The sequence below is a fragment of the Mytilus californianus genome, unplaced genomic scaffold (genome assembly GCF_021869535.1).
Source record: "Mytilus californianus isolate M0D057914Y unplaced genomic scaffold, xbMytCali1.0.p SCAF_4, whole genome shotgun sequence".
In the NCBI taxonomy this organism is placed as follows: domain Eukaryota; kingdom Metazoa; phylum Mollusca; class Bivalvia; order Mytilida; family Mytilidae; genus Mytilus; species Mytilus californianus.
In genome coordinates this window covers 82282825-82297068 of record NW_026262690.1, presented here as the reverse complement: position 1 = coordinate 82297068, position 14244 = coordinate 82282825, and the positions used below count along the sequence as shown (strand labels likewise).

The following is a 14244-nucleotide window of genomic DNA, read 5'->3' as shown; positions in this document are numbered from 1 at the left end:
GCATTATCATTACAGTTTTTCAATTTTCCCACAGACGCTTTAGACAAAAAACTTGTAATTTGAGATTGCGACATCTTCGATAAGTCGAATGCACCCTAACTGATTTGTAATAATGTCTATTACCAGGTGTGTACTGTTCAAAAGTCTTTTATTTCCCTACCTCCGTCTCCAATACATATGAATAACTATAGATCATCTATACGAAGCACATTTCCTACAGTTTAAATGACAAACATATCTCTTTAAATGCAAAACTGGCACAAAAATGTGGGACCAATCTACCTACGTCTGTTCATGGCCGCCACCCATTCAAAACCAGACTCCTGACTTGGGACAGGCACACACAAAATGTGGTGGGGTTAAACAAGTTTGTGAGCGCTCAACCCTTCCATAACCTGGGACAGTGGTATAACAGCACACTATAAGAACAACCTATAAAAATCAGTTGAAAAAGGCTTAACTCATCAGATCGATACAAAGCAGAAAAACATAAAAAAAAAAAAAACCAACACAGACCAGACGTGAAAAACGACGAACAAGAAGTTTAAGATGCGGATGAAGAAGATCGTATTGCTTTATCACTTAGTAAATATACCATCGATCAGGACTCCAATATCGTTCAATTCAAAAATCGGTATTTTGACGACCAAGGAATAAATAGTCAGCCTACACAAAAAGACGAATATTGCACACCCATTCAAAATTAGTATCACAGCTCAGCATAATTTGATAAACGATGTGACACTTCGAAACACAAATGAACATGATAGAAATAGAAGTTCCGGGATTTTAGTATTCACCAAATTCTAGTGCAACACCGCAATAAATGTGTTGTGTTTGTCCTAAGTCGAAGCCTGCAATTCAGTGGCTGTCACTGGTTAATATAAATATAAGAAGATGTGGTATGATTGCCAATGAGACAACTCTCCAAAAGCCCCGATCTGACAAATATAAAACAATTCAAAGAAGAAAACTAACAGCCTAATTTATATACAAAATAATGAACCGAAAAACAAATATGATACACAGAAACAAACGACAACCACCGTCTTTTATATTTGTTATAAATTCGGCCGTTGGTTTTCTCGTTTACACGTTACACCATAAATAAGAAGATGTGGTATGAGTGCCAATGAGACAACTCTCCATCCAAGTCACAATGTATAAAAGGTTAACAATTATAGGTCAAAGTACAGACTTCAACACGGAACCTTAGCTCACACCAAACAGCAAGCTATAAAGGGCCCCAAAATGACTAGTGTAAAACAATTCAAACAGGAAAACCAACGGTCTAATCTATATAAAAAACGAGAAACGAGAAACACCTATGAACCACACAAACAAACGACAACAACTGAATAACAGCCTCCTGACTTAGGACAGGTGCATAAAAATGCAGCGGGTTTAAACGTTTTAACAAGCGCCAACCTCCACCCTAACCTGAGACAGTAGTGTAACATTACAACATAAAAAGACACACTATATATAAAATATCAATTGAAATGCCTTAACTCGATCAAAAAGACATTCAAAAACAAAAACAAGTAAACATACACTGAAGGAATAAGTTTGATCTATTACACAAGAAAATTACAATATCAAAACGTAGGTGCCTATATAACATAGACGCTAAAGGTAGTAATAAAAAAAGATGTAGGAAGATTGTCAATAAGACAATTCTTACCTGGGACAATACGGCGTCAAATAAAACAACGTACACAGGCAAATTTAAATATAATAATTTTGTTGATAGGAGTACGGAAGTAAACATTTTTTACAAAATTAATATTGATTGTTGGTTACCTTACGCCGCATTAGAACAAAATTAATATATTTGTTGTTTAGAGTACGAGTATAGAACATGCAGAAGTGAACATTTATCGTCATACTAAATACTTATCAACGGTGGTACATATCTAAAATAGTAAGACGAGATATAACACAAAATAAGTAAACATTGAAATACAGAAATAAATTACAAATTGTGTCAACAGGTCAAACTAAACACGAAAGTACGATTCAAGCGTACGTACTCGCCGTTACTGAAAGCTAGTTAAAAGCCAAAAACAATTAACAATAAAAAAGCATGCATCACAGACTAAAATCAATTAAAACACACGTACACATATCATGTAAGGGCCTTTTAAAGCTGACTATACGCTATAGGCTTTCCCAATTGTTGAGGGCCATACGGTTATTACATTCACGTCATTTAGACTATCATGTTAAATAATTTTCTCACTTGAAATCATAACACATCTCCTTATTTTTATTCAAACAAAAGTTTTGAAAGTTAATACAAATTGTCTGAAAGCATCATAACAAAACAAAACAAAAACAACAAAAAATACAAAAAATTAAAAACAATAACGACTGAAAACAAATAAGATAATTTGTATATTAAGTGTAGGAAATAGCAACATTTATTTCAGAAAAGTTGCTTTTTTAATGTATCATTAAATACACAATTCATGTCTTAATTCTGAGCTATGAAATAAAATTTATCTTTGAACCTAACTATCCATGACTAAAAACTAAAACCCAGACTAAAAGATATTAATGATGGACACATAACATCGTCTAACTTGTATGATTTTTAGTGAATCTATGAAAATGTCAATTTTGACTCACAGCTTATCTATCTATTACTAACATATTTGAAACGGAATTCGAGCAGGTGAATGAACTTTAACTAAGCGCGTCGGAGTGAGATTGTCGTGTGTGTTTTGTTCAATGTTCGCATTGGATCTTCGGTATCATCTTTGTTCTTTGATGTCAAATGATACTTACAATGTATATTTGGAAAATAGAATAAAACAATATTTTCAAGTGTTAAAAATATCAATTAAAATGAATAAAAAAGTATTAACGTACTTATACAACAATTTCGATTCCCAGCACCTGATCATATGTCACATGTTTTAAATAATAATCTATATAAATATTTAAGGAAATAATTCATTTGCTCATAAATCACAGTACCGGCTACATATAAGTTGTAGATTAAAGGTAAGTATGCATATCTGTAAATTCGACAATAGGTTTCATTTTTCTTTTTTGACAAAGGAGATGGAAAGCTATTAAAATTTAATACGTTACTAAAAACTCAGACTAAGATTTAGTAATCCCATTCAGATCAGATAGCGGTAAGTCATCAAAGATTCGCAAATAAAAAAACCCTTAATGTTGAATTTACTTTACAGTCTTCTGTAAAAGGTTAATTAGTCAAATACCCATGTAATATCATAGCTCTGGGTAAAAATTAATGAGGCAACATCTTAACGGAAATCCTAATATTATCAAATCAAAATGACGATGATGCAAATCCAATTCCAGGCCGAGTTTTTTGAACGAATTAACAAGTAAGAATATTATGTTAAAAAAATTTGAACTGAACCAATATCTTTGTTAAACAATGTACTTAGTCTACTTATTGGCTGTATAATTTAAAAAAAAAGACATTTACATAAATGACGTCATTTGCCATACATGAAAACATTCTAGTAAGATTCTAATGGTATTTTTTTTAACTGAACCGATATTTTCGTTACACCGTGTACTTAGTCTAAAGACGAAACTTATAAATGCTGAAGTTTGTATAATTCAAGTGATTGTGCTCTTTGAAAGAATCGGTCTAGTGAGACGAGAATTAATAATGACGTGTAAATGCTATCATTAGGTGACACAAGCATGTGGGCTCAGGGCATGGGTACACGCCCTTTTTCCGATGTGTTTGATTTTTTTTAAACCAAATGGAAATACTTTGATATCTAAACCAGTTAATTAATTCAATGTGTTTTTGCTCTTATCCATACGATATTACAATAACAGTATCTTATACGCGCTGCCCTTCTAGGCTTATTTTCCGAAAGCTGGGAGAGATCGACAATGTTACGTAAATAACGTACAACTGTTCGGCTTCGGTACATTTCATGCACCATTTTCCCATCAAATTCTATGAATTAAAACGTTCTTGTTGGTGGTTTGTATGTACAATAATTCAGCTATCCAAAATTTTCAAATGTTCACACCTCAGTAACTCAATATTCCTTTGATTAAAATGTTTTAACATAAGGGAGTGGAGGGGGAAAACATCAGGTAAATGCGAAAAGGAGAAAAAGCTATCGCATATCGATCAACCAATGTTACTTTTTTTTCTATCCAGGTATATATGTAGCCATCAAAATACTTTTTCAACGTTTTAAATCAGGGAGTTTTCGATCACATGTTTATCTTTAATGCAGTCTTAGAAATGAAGAAAATGAGGGGTGAATATTTTTTACACTTAATCGCGGACTTTTGTTTGACAGAATTTTGAAGGTATTTGGTCCATAATTTTGCGAAGGAATTACTTATAATGACCAGGTGTAAGACAAAATCAAACTTCAGTGTTTAAAAGTTACATCAATGTTTAAAAAAGGATAAATTACTCAGATGGTAATATAAAATCGTAAGACTATATACAACGCCACGACAACATGAAACAAACGAAAGGCAAACAAAAGTCCACAAAACACTACAGAAAACACATAGTGCAATACAAACCCCAATAAAATCCGATGATGAACTCAGGTGCCCAGATGGGTAAGAATTTCCAGTCAATTTCTGAAAAGTTCATTAATTTTACCTACTAATGTACATACAGCCTATGCATAAACCAAATTATTTCAGATTATACTTTGAGATGTGTTTCAACTAGGTGGTTAATAAGTTAAGACATTTACATCTTTAATAAAGTCTTAGAAATCAAGCAAATGAGGGGTGCCATGGGGTTGTCAGTTTATTTTAGACTTTGAATGTCTCTTTGGTATCTTTCGCCTCTCTTTTTTTAAAACGAGTACCTTGTAATAACAATAACAATAAAAATCTAATGATGTTTTCGACTTCCATCATGGATATCTCCTAAATGGTTTTATTAAGTTGTAAAAATAGTATGGCAACTATTTTCTGACCAATCTTATTTTCAATTGAAAAAATAGACCCTTTGATTTTATCTTTCTTAAATTGGTCAGTATATTTTATCAGACATAGGGCATTTTTTTTTATAAAGAGAGGTAATCAGAACACACATTCATAGATATTAATGATCTGATAAGGGAATCTTTTGAATGACAGCCGGAATAATTTTGAACAATTGTCTTCTTCAGAGAGAGAGAGCCATGTTTAAGTACCGTTTTCGTTCCCAGACACATATTTCTGGAATACCAATCATCAAAACAAAAAAGTTAGTGCTAATAAATACAAATGACATTTGCGACCTGAAAACCAAGGTTTAAAATGTGGCTGGATAAGCCATCTATGGTCATGATTGACATCATATTTTGGGAGTTTTCGAGTGTACTAGGTTAAGTATAATAACATAATTGAAAAAATGAAAATTTACACTAGAAGCTTTTGTAATTTGGCGGACGATACCTGAGTCAATTATGTTTTGGACTTGAAATGTACTTGTTCAAAATATAATCATTGAATTATCCATTATTATTTTAGGAATGGACAGTTATTTTGAATTTTTTTGAAACGTAGAGAGCGCTTGTGCATTTTACAACCTCTCCACAAGAAAAGACATTTAGCAAACATAAATATTCATGTTGGACTGATGATTTTTCCCCCATAAAATAATAGGAGTGACTATTTCTTAAGACAATCCCATTGTCAGGTACTTGAATTAACTGGAAGTGTAGACAATAAATAATTGCCATGTTAGGTAAATGATCAAGGCCTTTTTAGCTCACCTGGCCCAAAGGGCCAAGTGAGCTTTTCTCATCACTTGGCGTCCGTCGTCCGGCGTCGTCCGTCGTCGTCCGTCGTCGGCGTAAACTTTTTACATTTTGAACTTCTTCTAGAGAACCACTGAATGGAATGAACCAAACATGGCATGAATGTTCCTTATGAGGTGCTGACCAAGTGTTGTTACTTTGTAGCGGATCCATTATCCAAGATGGCCGCCAGCGGGGGACTTAGTTTAACATAGGACCCTATGGGAAATACATACAAATGTCTTCTTTTAGAGAACCACTGAATGGAATGAAACCAAACATGGCATGAATGTTTCTTATGAGGTGCTGACCAAGTGTTGTTACTTTAAAGCCGATCCATAATCCAAGATGGCCGCCAGCGGGGGACTTAGTTTAACATAGGACCCTATGGGAGATACATACAAATGTTTTCTTTTAGAGAACCACTAAATGGAATGAAACCAAACATGGTATGAATGTTCCTTATGAGGTGCTGACCAAGTGTTGTTACTTTGAAGCCGATCCATAATCCAAGATGGCCGCCAGAGGGGGACTTAGTTTAACATGGAACCCTATGGAAATACATACAAATGTCTTCTTTAAGAGATCCACTGAATGGAATAAAACCAAACATGGTATGAATGTTCCTTATGAGGTGCTGACCTAGTGTTGTTACTTTGAAACCGATCCATAATCCAAGATGGCCGCCAGTGGGGGACTTAGTTTAACATGGGACCCTATGGGAAATACATACAAATGTCTTCTTTTAGAGAACCACTGAATGGAATGAAACCAAACATGGCATGAATGTTCCTTATGAGGTGCTGACCAAGTGTTGTTACTATGAAGCTGATCCATAATCCAAGATGGCCGCCAGCAGGGGACTTTATATAGTTTAACATTGGACCCTATGGGAAATACATACAAATATCTTCTTTTAGAGAACCACTGAATGGAATGAAACCAAACATGGCATGAATGTTTCTTATGAGGTGCTGACCGAGTGTTGTTACTTTGAAGTTTATCCATAATCCAAGATGGCTGCCAGCGGAGGACTTAGTTTAACATGGGACCCTATGAGAAATACATACAAATGTCTTCTTTTAGAGAACCACTAAATGGAATGAAACCAAACATGGCATGAATGTTCCTTATGAGGTGCTGATCGAGTGTTGTTACTTTGAAGCCGATCCATAATCCAAGATGGCCGCCAGCGGGGGACTTAGTTTAACATGGGACCCTATGAGAAATACATACAAACGTCTTCTTTTTGTTTTAGAGAACCACTGAATGGAATGAAACCAAACATGGCAAGAATGTTCCTTAATTATGAGGTGCTGACCAAATGTTGTTACTTTGAAGCTGATCCATCATCCAAGATGGCAGCCAGCGGGGGACTTAGTTTAACATAGGACCCTATGGGAAATACATACAAATGTCTTCTTTTAGAGAACCACTGAATGCAATGAAACCAAACATGGCATGAATGTTCCTTATGAGGTGCTGACCAAGTGTTGTTACTATGAAGCCGATCCATAATCTAAGATGGCCGCCAGCGGATGACTTAGTTTAACATAGGACCCTATGAGAAATACGTACAAATGTTTATTTTTAGAGAACCATTGAATGGAATGAAACCAAACATGGCATGCATGTTTCTTTTGAGGTGCTGACCAAGTGTTGTTACTTTGAAGCTGATCCTTCATCCATGATGGCTGCCAGATAGGGACAATGTTTAACAAAGGACCCTATGGAAAATACATACAAATGTCTTCTTTTAGAGAACCACATACTGAATGGATTGAAACCAAACATGGCATGAATGTTCCTTATGAGGTGCTGACTAAGTTTTGTTACTTTGAAGCTGATCCTTCTTCCATGATGGCCGCCAATGGGGGGACTTCCTTTAACATAAGAACCTATGGGAAATACATAGAAATGCTTCTTCTAGAGGTGCACTGAATGGAATGAAACCAAAACATGGCATAAATGTTTCTTATGAGGTGCTGATTAAGTGTTGCTACTTTGTTGCTGATTTACTGTTCAAGATGGCCACCAGGATTTTTTTATTAAATTACAGGACCAATATTAAACCAAATTTGGCCTCACTCATTATTAGGGTATCTGTTATTATTTTAATCTATTTTTACATGATTTCCAAAACCAAAGTAGAATCAGGTGAGCGACACAGGCTCTTGAGAGCCTCTAGTTGAATCCTGATGTCATAAAATAAAATGAATGTTCCGAGAGAGTTGAGAGCTTTTTCATAGCTGATTTAATTCCGTTCTTGTATATACCCTTTGTAATTCCACTCGTCGAAATTAAAAAGGATGGGTTTTAAGTGACTTAAAAACAATTTAACCCAGCAACATATTCACGTTCCTGTCGTTTAGATAACTATTGTGTAATATGGGGAAACTGCATCAGACTTTTTATTGGCAGCTTACTTATACTTCAAAAAAGGGAAGGTATAAATAGAACAAGAAATTAGAAAACCATATATTGAAACATTTCAGAAATGTAACACCAGTTACTCAAAAATATAGTGCCACAATTCATTATCAATGTACAATTCGAATATCGATTAGCACCGGACTATTAATCAAATTGAACTGTGCCTGCAAAGAACAAACATTCATACAATTGCTGGTAGAGGTTTCCTCCCTGAGGGTATCACCAACCCAGTAGTCAGTTCACATGAACTATCATTGATGTGGTCATAATTATGAATTAATTATTAACAACACTTTGAGATTTTTTGAAATACTAAGGATTTTCTTTCCCAAGGAATTTGCCAAAACCTTCCGGAAGTTTGAGTCCTCAATACTCTTTAATTTCGTACTATACTTGGATTTTTGTTTTAGCTTTTTTTATTCGGGCGTCACTGATTAGTCTTTTGTAGACGAAACGTGCGTCTGGCGTACAACATTTTAACTCTGGTATTAATGATGTGTTTATTTACAACCACTGGATCGATACCACTGCTGGTGGAGGTTTCTTCGAAGGAGGTGTCACCAGCCCAGTAGTCAGCGCTTTTGTGTTGACATGAATTATCATTGATATGGTAAAAATTCTAAATTAACTATGAACAAAACTTTGAAATTTTCCAAAATACTAAGGATTTTCTACCCAAAGGTATAAAGTACCTGAACTGTATTTTGAAAACCTTTCGGAATTTAGAGTCCTCAATGCTCGTCAACTTCGTACTTTATTTGGCCTTTTTCACTCTTTTGATTTGATCGTCACTGATGAGTCCTTTGTAGACGAAACGCGCATCTGGCGTAACATGTTTTAATCCTGATAGTTATGATTAGCTTATATACCACACTTTCATCATCAGATAATTTTATTGTTTCTAAATCAAACACAGAACTATTAAATCAAGTTGTTCTTTAAAATTATGGTTATACATTGAATAAATGAAAAGATTGATAAAGTAAAAAACACATCACTTTCAACAGGTCACCTTTATGAAATGATAGTTTCTATTTTATTGAATTTTTATCAGGTTACAGACTTGGTCTTATTCAGCATAACACAATTGTCAGTGCCGATGGAAAGATACAGGTTCAGAAATATTCTTACTTTAGTGATGTTTTCATGTGGTGAGTGTCTTACAATTCTTTTGAAGTTCATATTTCTTTCCTGAAATTATTATACATAAATTTGTTTCATATTACTGTATGTTATAAATTCAAATACAAGTATGTTAAAGTGACAAGTCAAGCTATCACGAGTTGGTTGACCGTTGCGGAATATCCGTTTCACTGATGATAGCGGATATGTTCCAAATGTCGTAACTACAATCCCGTCCCTTTTCACAGAATGTAACCTACCGATTTTGACTTATTACCGGGGTTGTACTAATATGAGCAACACGAAGGGTGCCATATGTGTAGCAGCGTCTGCTTATCCTTCCAGAGCACCTGAGCTCATCCCCAGTTTTTGGTGGGGTTCGTGTTGCTCAGTCTTTAGTTTTCTATGTTGTGTTTTGTGTACTATTGTTTGTCATTTGTCTGTTGGTCTTTTTTTCTTTTTTAACAATAGTTTTGTCAATATATTTTCGACTTATGAGTTTGATTGTTCCTTTTGTATCTTTCACCTCATCTACTAGAGAAGTAAAGTTACTATAGAGCTACAAAGGATCGAGGAATTTCATGTACTAGACTACTCCAAAACTATATCTAGAAATACCGAAATGTTTACATGTATATGTTTTTTTTTCTTTCTTTTATTTGATTAATTGTTGACATTAAGCAAACATAAAAGAGATAACTTATGTATTTTAACGTAGGTCTGTGTTGTGTAATCACTCAGCCCTTTTTGATTGTACTATTTTCGTATAAAAAATCATACTATAGTCCTAAAAAGAATATTCTGTTTTTTATGAAGTCGCGATGAAAAGGTTGAATTTCATTTTTTTAATGTTTTTCTATGCGTCGGCTTTTTCCTTGTTTCATAATCATTTGGAAATTGTACTTAGTTGATAAAAAAGGCCTTTACAGATTTATGTTTTCCTTTTTTTTGAATATGAATGTCTAAAACTAGACATTGTTTTAATCATTTAACGAAAGCAATTAAAGGTTGCTTGCTTGCTAGACATGTACATGCATGATACTGTTTGGATTTTTTTTCAAAATAAGTAGGTCTCTTTTTTCAAATTGGTTAAACAGATCAAAATTAATTTACGCTTTCTGAATTATAAAAACATGGGGAAACTGAGCGTTGTGAAAATAGATACATTTGAACAAAAGAGGCTGAACATTAAGTGTTTAAATCATGTTTAAAAACAAATATGCCCCGACGCATTCTGATTGGTAAACTGACATATATCAACTAAAAGAACTGTTATTGAAAAAAAACAAAATCAGAAAGTGGACATGAAAAATCCACGCACAAAGGTTAAAACAAGTCAATAAATAGAATATTTGAACTACACATTAACTTGTTTTTGCATGGGACCACGGAAGGAAATAAAACCGAGTTAAATAAAAATATTGTTTGCAATTAGCGGATCAACACAACGGGAAATGACACTTAAAAGTTGACATAGAAAAGGATATCATGAAAATAGAATAATGTCACAATAACATAGGGTCAGTTTTATTTCCTTTCTGTATTTGGCATATTAAAAAAAACTGTTTTAACGCTTTTACATTTTTCTCAATTTTCACAAAGTCTCATCCAGCATTTAATATGCTGCCAACTTGGCAAAAAATGAAAACAACACGTTATAAAAACGGACAATTTTAGAAAGGATTGTTATAAATTATGTCAGTACCGAAGTACTGGCTACTGAACTGATGATACCCTCGGGGACTGATAGTCCACCAGCAGAGGTATCGACCCAGTGATGTAAAAAATGAAAACAACACGTTATAAAAACGGACAATTTTAGAAAGGATTGTTATAAATATGTCAGTACCGAAGTACTGGCTACTGAGCTGATGATACCCTCAGGGACTGATAGTCCACCAGCAGAGGTATCGACCCAGTGATGTAAAAAATGAAAACAACACGTTATGTAAATTTCATTCGTCCGAAGCGCTTTTCTGGATTAACCTTCCTCAGGAACGCTCAAAGCAAACTATTTGAAAGCCATGGATTTATAAGTAACGAAACAATTGAAGAGCTATATGACCAAAAAATACCTAATAAAATAGCCAAATCCATCTAAGGCCAACTTTGCCTGAGGGAGTTGAAACCTTAGTTTCTTTATAATTTCAAAATTTATAAATGGACAATTTCAGAAAGGATTGTTATAAATCATGTCAGTTTCTGTTCCGTTTTGTTTCCTCTTATAGTTGATATGTTTCCCTCAGTTTTGGTTTGTGACCCGGATTTTAGTCAGTTTAGTCACTTTATGACTATTGAACAGCGGTATACTACTATTGCCTTTATTTAGAAAAGATTGTTATAAACCATGTCAGTACCGAAGTACTGACTACTGAGCTGATGATACCCTCAGGGACTGATAGTCCACCAGCAGAGGTATCGACCCAGTGATGCAAAAAATGAAAACAACACGTTATATAAATTTCATGCATCCGAAGCGCTTTTATGGATTTACTTTCATCAGGAACACTCAAAGCCAAATATTTGAAAGCAAAGGATTTATAAGTACCAAAGCAAATGATACGTCAAACGTCGACGACCTTAACATCTTTATGTAAATGTAGAAACAATTATGAGAAATTAGAAAGAATGACGATGATGTATCTTTATTACTATGACAATTTTTGTTTCCAATTAGAAAATAATTCACATACATTATATTACAGATTTAGTGCTAACCCAGGAAACAATTTACAAGACGTTAGGATCTACAGTCGAGCTGGTTTGTCCTATTGCCAAGACTAGTCGGCCTATAACTTGGTTCGGACCATTAAATTATAAAATTTACGCAGTTGGGACGGACGTATCACAAGATGTTTCTACTCAAGTGGATATTAATGAAACGGAAACAGATAAAAAGTCCATTTTATTAATCCACCGTTTCACCAAAGACAAAAGTGGAAAATTCAGATGTAGTGATTTTGATGATAAACGAGAATTTACCCTAATAATTAAAAGTAAGATAAGGGGGAGGAATCTGAGTCAGAATTTTTTTGTCGCGCACAGCAAAAAGCTATTTGGAGCAAGCCGTGTAAAATTTGAATTTATTTTGTGAAATAGGTTAAATGTATAGTTTGTTGTATGTCGGAAAATGGAACTTTTCTGCTAACTACTATACTTGAAAAAAAAACCTTGGCAACAGAAACGTATTTATGATTATGCACCAACTATATTCTTCCTTTTCTGAGTGTGGGTATGTGTCGTTTTATTCTTTCTCATGCACATACATGCATGATCATTACTTTTTTTATCTATTTAAATCCCTACTGGAAGGACTTAGAGAGACTTGGTGAGCGTAAAATCATTGTTATCGATAGCCGATGACAAACAAGTTAAAGATAAATGATTAAGTATTATTAACAACATTAGTATAAAGTGATCCACACTATTACGGGAATACCTCTATATGAAAGCAGAATCTTCAAAGTTATAAGTTTTTTTTAAATCATTATTTTATGATACAAGTTACGAAAGGAACTTTTGGAGTACAAGTCATACAAACAGCATCTTTCAAATGAAAATCCCTTGAAAAGCGTTTTCATTGTTTCAGATTTGTGTGTTCAATCTTTTCTTGTTAATGCAGAAGTCCCCAATATCTTCAGTTGATTAAATATATGATATTTGCTCACATAAGTAAAGTTACAAAAGATCATGCAAACCGATATATCTTTTTTTTTATATTCAACATTTTACATTAGAAAATCTAAAATACGTTTGTTAAGAGTAGTTTATTCGCGAAAAAATTTCAAAAATGTGATTTACTAGGAATTTTTGATGCGTGTATGCCTTCAATTTTGTGATTCATTGTTGCTTGCTTAACGTCCAGTGGCGAGTATTGCAAGCCTTTTCAGGATGAGAATATTCATAACAGTTAATAAAATAAGTAGGGTTTACTAGGTAGGTAAGTTGGGGTGAAGGGCACGAAATTCTGAATTCCACTGGAAAATGAATTATTTTGTGTGTTTAGGAAAAAAGTATAGATGTTGCACTTCCAGGTGGTAAGAATATTAAATTCCATAATTGAATATATACATTTTGTAAATGAATTACTGCATGGCAAATCATGTAGAAGATTAGTCAGGTGAATCTTAGTGTTCAATACACATAATTTTTATCTTTTTATTTGCTTTGCCCAGCCGCGTTAAAATCGTCTTATTCCTTTCAAATATTTAAACGATGGTGTGTAATATCTTTATATATTTGAAAGTGAAAAACAGAAACTTTAACAACGTTTAACTTACTACTGTTTATTCCATCAAGGGAGAAAAACCCATACCATAGTCGGCTATAAAAGACCTGGACATGAAAAATATGAAACAATTTAATTGAGAAAACTAACGGCCTGATTTATAACAAAACAATTTTCGAAAAACAAATATGACAGACATGAACCAACGACAACCACTGAACTACAGGCTCCTGACTTGGGACAGTCACATAAAGAACGTGGCGGGGTTAAACATGTATGGGAGCACTCAACCCTACTCTTAACCTGGGACAGTGGTGTAACAACACAAACATCAGTTGAAAAAAGCTTAACTCATCAAATCGATACAAAAACGCAGACAGGACGTGGCATGGTATATATGTATCTTGATTTACAAAATGTAGACATAATCTTTCAATCCGTTTAATCGAGGTCTGGAGCTGGCATGTCAGTAACTGCTAGTAGTCCTTTATTTATTTATGTATCATTTGTCATTTTGCCTAGTTTCATTAATTACCTATTCTGACATCGGACTCGGACTTCTTTTCAACTGAGTTTTACTGTGCGCATTGCTGTGTGTTTGTTTTTTCTACAGTGGCTAGAGGTATAGGGGGAGGGTTGAGAATTCACTAAATATTTTTAACCCCGTCGCATTTTTGCGACTGTCCCAAGTCAGGGGCCTCT

The 14244-nt window shown here is 34.1% G+C and overlaps 1 long non-coding RNA gene across 1 annotated transcript; it reads left to right on the top strand.

The window, feature by feature from the left end:
* The first annotated feature begins 2970 nt into the window (after positions 1-2970).
* On the top strand, positions 2971-12383 carry LOC127738722 (uncharacterized). The gene is made up of 3 exons (XR_008000151.1): positions 2971-3009; positions 9247-9343; positions 12020-12383. It is a non-coding gene; the product is annotated as an uncharacterized LOC127738722 (long non-coding RNA).
* The last annotated feature ends 1861 nt before the right edge of the window (positions 12384-14244 follow it).